We start from the raw sequence: 8,777 nt of genomic DNA, 5'->3' as shown, positions 1-8,777 counted from the left end.
CAACTCATATTTCTGCTCCGTCAAGAGGCTCTCCCACATAGCTCTAGATCTCGCGGTCATGGCGGACGTGGTGCATTCGTGTTGGTCGCGTCGGGCAAGGAGACATCGTTTAAATAGAGGAAATCGGCCGGGACACACGGCGTGGTGTGTCAATGCGGGCATCGGAGTGGGTTTTCCGGTCTTCGAGCCGGTTTAATGTCAGCAGGCGGACAGGCGGGATCTAGTATGAATGTAGTGCATAGCCGTCCAGTCTCGTCCGGTCACGCGTCTCCAGCATTGAAACATACAAGGAGACCAGGCGGCGTTCTCGGCCAGTGCGCCGCTTCAATGTCGGCTCTAGTGAGAAGTCACGTCCGCTCTAAACCAACATCGATGTAGTGTTGGTGCTTTCGAGCAGCGCTGAGCGGCATGAATGTGCTGGAACTGCTTCGCGCGGGAGAGGGCGCGGGCACAGGATAATTTTCCGGTGGGTCCGGAATGGCAGACACGTACGTGGCAGCGGTCAGGACGCCTGCAAAACTCGTCCTTATTTGTGTTCGGTTTGCGAGAAAACGAATGTCCAGACTGGTCCGCGGCCAGATGAGATACGGTGTTCAAAGACAAAATGCGTTTGGATCGCTCGGTTCGAAAGGTTGCTGACGATTGAGTGCCTTGTTCTTCGCAATGATGTTATATCTTTGTGCGAGATGTTCTTCTCCACACTTGTGGCTGCACATGAACACTATTCCAGCGGCTGAAACAACGACGTTTCTTCATGTGCGGTGTCCTGTAGGCAGGACACGAGTTCACTGTTCATCACAGCGACTTGGTAATCCAGAGAGAAACCGCACATTAATGCTGGAGCCGTGATTGTTTTGACTAGCTGGTATATTTTGGCAGATTTTTGTGTGTGAGAAGGAAAATGATTACTAGTTCGTCGTGGATGGTGGCGCAATCTGCCGGTCTCGAAACTGCAACTCAGAGTATCTCCAGCTGCGTCCCCAACAATTCCTAGATCAATTTTTAGCGTCAACGCTGAAAAACGGCCCAGTTGTGTTTCAAGATGCCAATTTTCGTCGGTTAGGGCCGGAACTGGCGCCGGCGGACCCAGGCCGGACAAAGGGAAATCGTTTTTGGTGCGAAAGAACAGCGGGCCCGCCGAGTCAGCGACCTTCGCGCATCGTCGCCCTCATTGCCTTGGTTTCCCGCGGGGAATCAATGCCAAGGTTGACGCCGGTCAGCCTTCCATTGATTCCTCACGGGTGGCGCAGTGCGGCGACGCGTCCTCTCCCGCCACGCGTACACACGTTTGCCTCCCCCCTCCCTCGCCGGTGGACGCACTCGCCCCGCAGCCCCTCTCTCGCCGCCGACGATCTCTCTTCCCCTCTCTCCCTGTCTAGCCATCGCGCGCAAGCCCCGTCGATGGGAGAGCGGTTCCCCGGCGATGGAGCGGCGGCCAACGGCTTCGGCCGCCGCCACCTGCACGAGTGGGAAGCCAACCTCCTCCACGAGGCGAACTACCCGGCGCCGCCCGACATGCGCATGCCGGGGCAGTGGAGGCTCGGCGTCGGGGGCGTCCCAGTCCCTCTGCGGCCTGACGTCGACCACCTCGGCTACTTCCACGCCGAGATCGACCGAGTTCGGGCCTCGCTGACGGAGGAGGAGCGGGACCTCCCGGAGTATGCCACCGACGACCACGCGCACTGGGTGGCGTACTTCGAACGCCGGCAGGAGGAGCGGCTTGCCTCCACCAACAACTCGCCGATGGTAAGGGGGCGCAACAGCGACGGCCGCCGCCTGTGGTGGGGCGTCCCCGGCCGCACGCTCCACGCCGTCCTCGAGTACCTCGAGGGAGGCAACAATCCGCCGCTCCAGTACCCGGCGGCCCCGGCCCCGCCCCCCCGCCGGAGTGGCAGCCCGTGGTTGCCGAGGCACATGTTGGGCGGGTCCTCCTCCTCCTCTTCCCGTTCCTCCTCCCGCTCCTCTGGATCGCCGGCGCTCGTCAGCATCAAGGCCGAGCTCGTGGAAACGCCGCTCGGTCGGCGCACCCGCGGCACCGCCCTCGTCTTCAACGAGGGCGGTCGTGCCTCCTCCTCGACTCCTAACTCCCGCCTCGTCAAGCCGAAAACGGAGTCGGGGCTCGCCGCCGTGAAAAGCAAGCACGATGACGCGCTCGACGACGAGGCCGCCATGAAGTGGGCACGGGAGTTTTGGGCTCGGCTGGAGATGGAGCGCCAGCGCCGCGCCCTAGAGGAGATCGCTGCTCGTCGCAGTGGCCGCGGCGAGGGAGGCGTCATCGTCCTCGAGGACAGCGACGACGACGCGCTGCCGCCGGCCAAACCAGTTCGCTAGGGCGACCCCGGGCAGGGGTCCAGCAGGGACGGCCGCGGAGTGAAGAAGGAGAAGGAGGAGGACGACGACGACGAGTACGACGCCTTCAGCAAGCTCTTCGGCCTGTAGGCGCGGCAGCAGCAGTTTTTTTTTTCTTTTAGTAAATTATGTTTTCAATATGCAAAAAAAAACTGTGAAACGCCTAAATATCGCCGAATCTATGTTGTGTTTGCCAAATTTTGGCCGATTTTGTCTTTAAAAATATTTGCAAAAGGGCGTCTCGGGGCGACCTGGGGGCGGCGGCTGGGAACCCGATCGCCCCCCACGCCGAAAATATCGTCGGTTCGCCCTCAACCGGCGCTTTTTTCTAGCGGGGAGGGGGAGGGGAAGGCTAACGGCTGAGATGCTCTTAGGCTCGTTCGGTTTGGAGGATTTTCATAGGAAAAACATAGAAACAAGGATTTGAAAGAAACTTTTTCTATATATGCATTTGGTTTGTAGGAAATGCGTAAAAGAATTTCGTAGAAATACTACTTATTTCCTGTGTTTTTGGAAGAAACTACAGATCCACTCAAAACTTATTTTGCGCATAGGAACGAGGCAAAGTCAATTTCTTAGAATTTACTTCCTACGTTTTGATTTCATCCAAACCGAATGGGCCCCTATAGTATAGAATTCGTCAAACCATAGTACTATGAAAATACTTGGGAAGAGAAATCAAACATCGGATTCTCAAGTGTTCTCTTTTCGTGAATATGCAAAGCTTATGTATGATTTCATTGTTAAGTAAGTTTAGACGACACATGACACAGACGCAATAATTGCAATAGGCGTGACGATGATTCCCAAGTGCTTCGTGCACTGTTTGAAGTTTTAGCTTCTTGTGCTAAAAAAAACATTTCTTATGAGGTACATAGATAATGTGGAGTTGTTAGGACCTATTTGGTTCCAATAAGTCACCTGACTTATAAGTCAGGTGACAACCAAACAGGCGTGACTTGTCACCTGACTTATAAGTCACCTGACTACACCTTTTTACACCAATCCACATCATGTAAATGGTGGGACCTACGTAAAAGCGGATGACTTATAAGTTTTAAGTTGAGGTGAAGCAACTTATGACTTATAAGTTGGGGTGACTTATAAGTTAGACCTATTTGGCAAAATAAGTTACTTTTTTCACTTTTCGACTTATAAGTTGATGACTTATTTAAAATCAAACAGGCCCTTATTATCTCACCGAGCGGTAGCTTTCTCGTCGGATTGCTCCTACGAACTGCGGCGATCAGATCAGGGGTTTACTTGCTTGTCATCCGCTTCGATGATGGGACGACGTAACCACTCGCGACACGTGCGATGCGTTTTCCCACTTGACAAAGAAAACCATTCCAGATCACATTTTCAACCAGATCTGTGCACCAACATCGCGATACGGATCGTCGTAGCGCGACGACGTCTGTCAAGTTGCTGCAAATAAAAGAGCCCGCTGCGGTTGTGGTTGTGGTTGTGGACGGGGCAGATGAGATCGAAAATGCATGCATAGCGAGGTCCGCACGGGTCACGTGTGTAGGAGTACTTGAACTGAACTGAAATGAAATATAATTTCTTTTTCTCGGTCAGACGTATGCGTCCTCGATCAACACCATAGAATAGAAGGATCCGATCTGGGTTTGGCTGAAGAGAGAAGAGGGGCGCTGGTCTGCCTCGTTGTCTAGGGCCAACCAATGGGTCGCACTCGCACATGCTCCTCGTCTCGTCCAGTCGTCTGCCGCGCAAAGTATTCCCGGGATGAAGAGTGGGGGACGAACACGTGGTTGTTTTTTGTCCGTTTCTGAAGTCTGAACCCCAGATCACGCAGCACTGCACCGGTATATTGCTCTCGGGAGAAAAAATTGACGGGGAAAATTGCTCTCGGAAAGTGAAGAAACCTGCTGTAGAATTAGACGGTTCCTTTCATTGACAGTGGTTTTGAATTGGGAAAAGCGGGTAGATTTGTTTCTAGCTCGAGTCCAAAAAGCGACGCGAAGTTTGCCGACGCGGTCGATGTCAGGTGGAAAACCGGTACGTGGAGGCGGCCCACGCGTTTGACTAGGACCGGGTAAAGGGAAAGCCACGGAAGACGGAACGGAGGAGTCGGTGTAGTTTGTCCGGCGGCTATCTTCGTACTCCTCCAACCAACCCCTGTTTCATTTCATACCCGAGAAAGAGAAACAGCAAAGCCCTGGAGTCAGTGCCGGTCCAAGGTTCAGACATCGTCTCCACACCCCTTTCTTTCTTTCTTTCTTTCTTTCTTCTTTCTGCGCGGCATATCACAGTCAGCTTCGAGATGTGTTACAACATGAGGCCCATGTCATCACCTTTTACTTCCGGAAAAACATTTGTTTCACTTCCGGAAAAACATTTGTTTCCGGGTCATGGTCAAGAATGCACAGCTCGAGAGCTCAACAAGGGTCACCCTGGGACTGAGACCTTTTTACTTGCGTTTGCGAACTAAGCTGCAAGTCAACGGAGATGAACCAGCCACATCACATGTGTATCAGATCGGATCGCTCCAACCTCAACTTGTCACTCGGGTAACAAAACTGCTTCTTTCGATGCTCAGTATAGTACTACTCCAGCAAATAACCATGCAGTCAGGCCAACTCCACCGCGCGATCCCATCCCGTCCGATCCCGTCCGTTTGTGGTAAAATGGACAAACCGGTCGGCTCAGCGCGCGACGGCCCGAACCCATCCTGTCCGTTTTGTGTCCGGACCGACCATTTCAAGCGCAAACATGCGCCGGTTTTGGGTCGCGGCGGACAACAAACAGACACGCGCTCGTCTGCGTCGGGGCCGCGTGGCAGGCGACCACCTACCTTCTACCCGCCAACATTAATGCGCACGCGTGGTCGGGCCCGCCTGTCATCCGCCCAGGGAAACATCACGGTCGTTCTTAAATGCGGAAGTCGTGGACCGATCGTCGTCCACACTCCCCACTCCATCCTGCGGCCTCCTCGAAACCCGCCACTCCCAAACCCTGGCCTCGAACTCGCCGGCTGGCCGCCTCGCAGCCATGGGCCTGTGGAACTACGGCCGCAAGGGGAAGCACGACCGCGAGGCTGGCTCCTCGTCGGAACGCCGCCGCTGCTCCGTGAAAAAGGAGGCCGCATCGCCCCCGTGCCTGCCCCCTTCACCATCGCCCTTAGGCCCACCGGCGAGCGCGACCGGCAGTACCTCAGTGTCGATGTGTGCCGGCGGTACTGGGAGACGAGGACGCCGTCCCGTGGAGTAACGTCCACCTCCCCAACAATTGGCACCTCTCCGCCGACCGGGTCCCGATCCCACCGGTGCCAACGAGCGGTCGTGTGCGCCGCGATGAGATCGAGCGCCGCCGCCGCCTCCTCCCCGACGACCTCTACTTCGACAATAGGTACGCCCCCGAGGCACCTGGCTCCAGGACAAGCACGACACGCTCCGCGCGTCCTACTTCGCCGGCACGACGTCTGGAGGTGCGCGGGCGTACACAGGTGCGCGGCCTCACGCCCACGCCGTTACCTTCCCCGTCTCCGTCACCACCTCCACCTCCTCGCATGACAGCGGAGGAGGCCCGGCTCATGCAGCGTGTCATGGAGGACTCCATGAACACACATGATGAGCGCCAATGGCGGGGCCTAGAGAAGACGATGGCCCTCTCTGCGGCCGGCGACGTTGCCATCCCCGAGCTGGATATGGTGGCGACGGAGGAGGCGATGGAGGACGCGTCGGTGGCCGCGTTCCACCCGGATCTGGTGGGCCAGCAGTGGAGCTGGTCGTGCACAGCTCCGGAGATGGCCGACGCCATGGGGAGCGTGAACTGGTGCCCCACGCCGCCGCGGTCACCGGAGCGGGAGGCCTCGTGTGACGCCCCCGATTCAATCGTACACTAATCATGCACGCAAATATGTACGATCAAGATCAGGGACTCACGGGAAAATATCACAACACAACTCTACAAATAAAATAAGTCATACAAGCATCATAATACAAGCCAGGGGCCTCGAGGGCTCGAATACAAGTGCTCGATCATAGACGAGTCAGCGGAAGCAACAATATCTGAGTACAGACATAAGTTAAACAAGTTGCCATAAGATGGCTAGCACAAACTGGGATACAGATCGAAAGAGGCGCAGGCCTCCTGCCTGGGATCCTCCTAACTACTCCTGGTCGTCGCCGTCAGCCTGCACGTAGTAGTAGGCACCTCCAATGTAGTAGTCGTCATCGACGCTGGCTCCTGGCTCCTGGACTCCAGCATCTGGTTGCGACAACCAGAAAGAAAGGAAAGGGGAAAAAGGGGGGAGAAAGCAACCGTGAGTACTCATCCAAAGTACTCGCAAGCAAGGAACTACACTACATATGCATGGGTATATGTGTAAGGAGGCCATATCAGTGGACTGAACTGCAGAATGCCAGAATAAGAGGGGGATAACTAATCCTGTTGAAGACTACGCTTCTGGCAGCCTCCGTCTTGCAGCATGTAGAAGAGAGTAGATTGAAGTCCTCCAAGTAGCATCTCCAAGTAGCATATCCAGGTAGCATCTCCAGTAGCATCGCATAGCATAATCCTACCCGGCGATCCTCTCCTCGTCGCCCTGTTAGAGAGCGATCACCGGGTTGTATCTGGCACTTGGAAGGGTGTGTTTTATTAAGTATCCTGTTCTAGTTGTCATAAGGTCGAGGTACAACTCCAAGTCGTCCTGTTACCGAAGATCACGGCTATTCGAATAGATTAACTTCCCTGCAGGGGTGCACCACATAACCCAACACGCTTGATCCCATTTGGCCGGACACACTTTCCTGGGTCATGCCCGGCCTCGGAAGATCAACACGTCGCAGCCCCACCTAGGCAAAACAGAGAGGCCAGCACGCCGGTCTAAACCTAAGTGCACAGGGGTCTGGGCCCATCGCCCATAGCACACCTGCACGTTGCGAGGGCGGCCGGAAGCAGAACTAGCCCCCTTAATACAAGAGCAGGCTTACGTTCCAATCCGGCGCGCGCCGCTCCGTCGCTGACGTATGAAGTGCTTCGGCTGATACCACGACGTCGGGATACCCATAACTACTCCCACGTAGATGGTTAGTGCGTATAGGCTCGTAGCCGACTCAGATCAAATACCAAGATCTCGTTAAGCGTGTTAAGTATCCGCGAACGCCGAGCAGGGCCAGGCCCACCTGTCTCCTAGGTGGTCTTAACCTGCCCTGTCGCTCCGCCACAAAGTAACCGTCGGGGACCGTCGGGAACCCAGGCCCACCTCTACCGGGATGGAGCCACCTGTCCTTTCAGCCCCCAACTCCGTACAGTATCACAGGTAATGTAACAGTGTAAAGTATATAGTATATGCCCGTGATCACCTCCCGAAGTGATCACAGCCCAGTAGTATAGCATGGCAGACGGACAAGAGTGTAGGGCCACTGATGGAACACTAGCATCCTATACTAAGCATTTAGGATTGCGGGTAAGGTATCAATGACTGTAGCAGCAATGACAGGCTATGCATCAGAATAGGATTAACGGAAAGCAGTAACATGCTACACTACTCTAATGCAAGCAGTATAGAGTAGAATAGGCGATATCTGGTGATCAAGGGGGGGGCTTGCCTGGTTGCTCTGGAAAGAGAGAGGGGTCGTCAACTCCGTAGTCGAACTGGTCAGCAGCAGCGTCGGTCTCGTAGTCTACCGGAGAGAAGAGGGGAAAGAAACAATGAATACGGAGCAAACAAAGCACCACAAAATATATCAAGGCAATACGCGGTGTTCGGTGTGCCCTAACGCGGTAGTAGGTGATACCGGTGAAGGGGGGGGGGAAACCGGGAAAGTATTCCCGGGGTTTCGCGTTTTCGTGCACAGGAGCCGGAGGGGGAAAGTTGCGAGTTCGATAGGTTAGGGGTGTGTGGCGGACGAACGGACTGCGTATCCGGAATCGTCCCGTCGTTCTGAGCAACTTTCATGTACAAAGTTTTTCCATCTGAGCTACGGTTTATTTTATATTAATTTTAAAAGATTTAATCATTTTTAGATTTATCAGAAATTAATTTAATTTGAAAACGTTTATTGCGTCATCATTACATCAGCGGTCAGTGTTGACCGTTGACCGGTCAAACAAGGCAGTGGGGCCCAACTGTCATTGACTGTTTACCTAATCAAGTAATTAAGGCTAATTAACAGTGTTAATTAGATTAACTAACAGGATTAACTAAGTTAATTAATTATCTTAATTAATTAATTATTATTTTTACTATTATTTTTATTCTTCTTTTGTTTTCATTTTCTTTTTTAAGTTCCAGGGGGTGGGGCCTGCCTGTCATTGGCTCTAGGGGGCCTAGCGGGTTCGGCGGGTTCGGGCGCTGGAGCGGACAACCGGCCAGGGCGACAGGGAGCCCCGCCCAGAAGGGCGCGGCCGCGCTGGCGGGTGTCGGGCGCGCCGGCGGGCGCCGGGCGCGGCGGCAGGCG

This window comes from Triticum dicoccoides, chromosome 2B (assembly GCF_002162155.2).
Source record: "Triticum dicoccoides isolate Atlit2015 ecotype Zavitan chromosome 2B, WEW_v2.0, whole genome shotgun sequence".
NCBI classification, from domain to species: Eukaryota; Viridiplantae; Streptophyta; class Magnoliopsida; order Poales; family Poaceae; genus Triticum; species Triticum dicoccoides.
Note: the sequence above shows the minus strand (reverse complement) of the source record.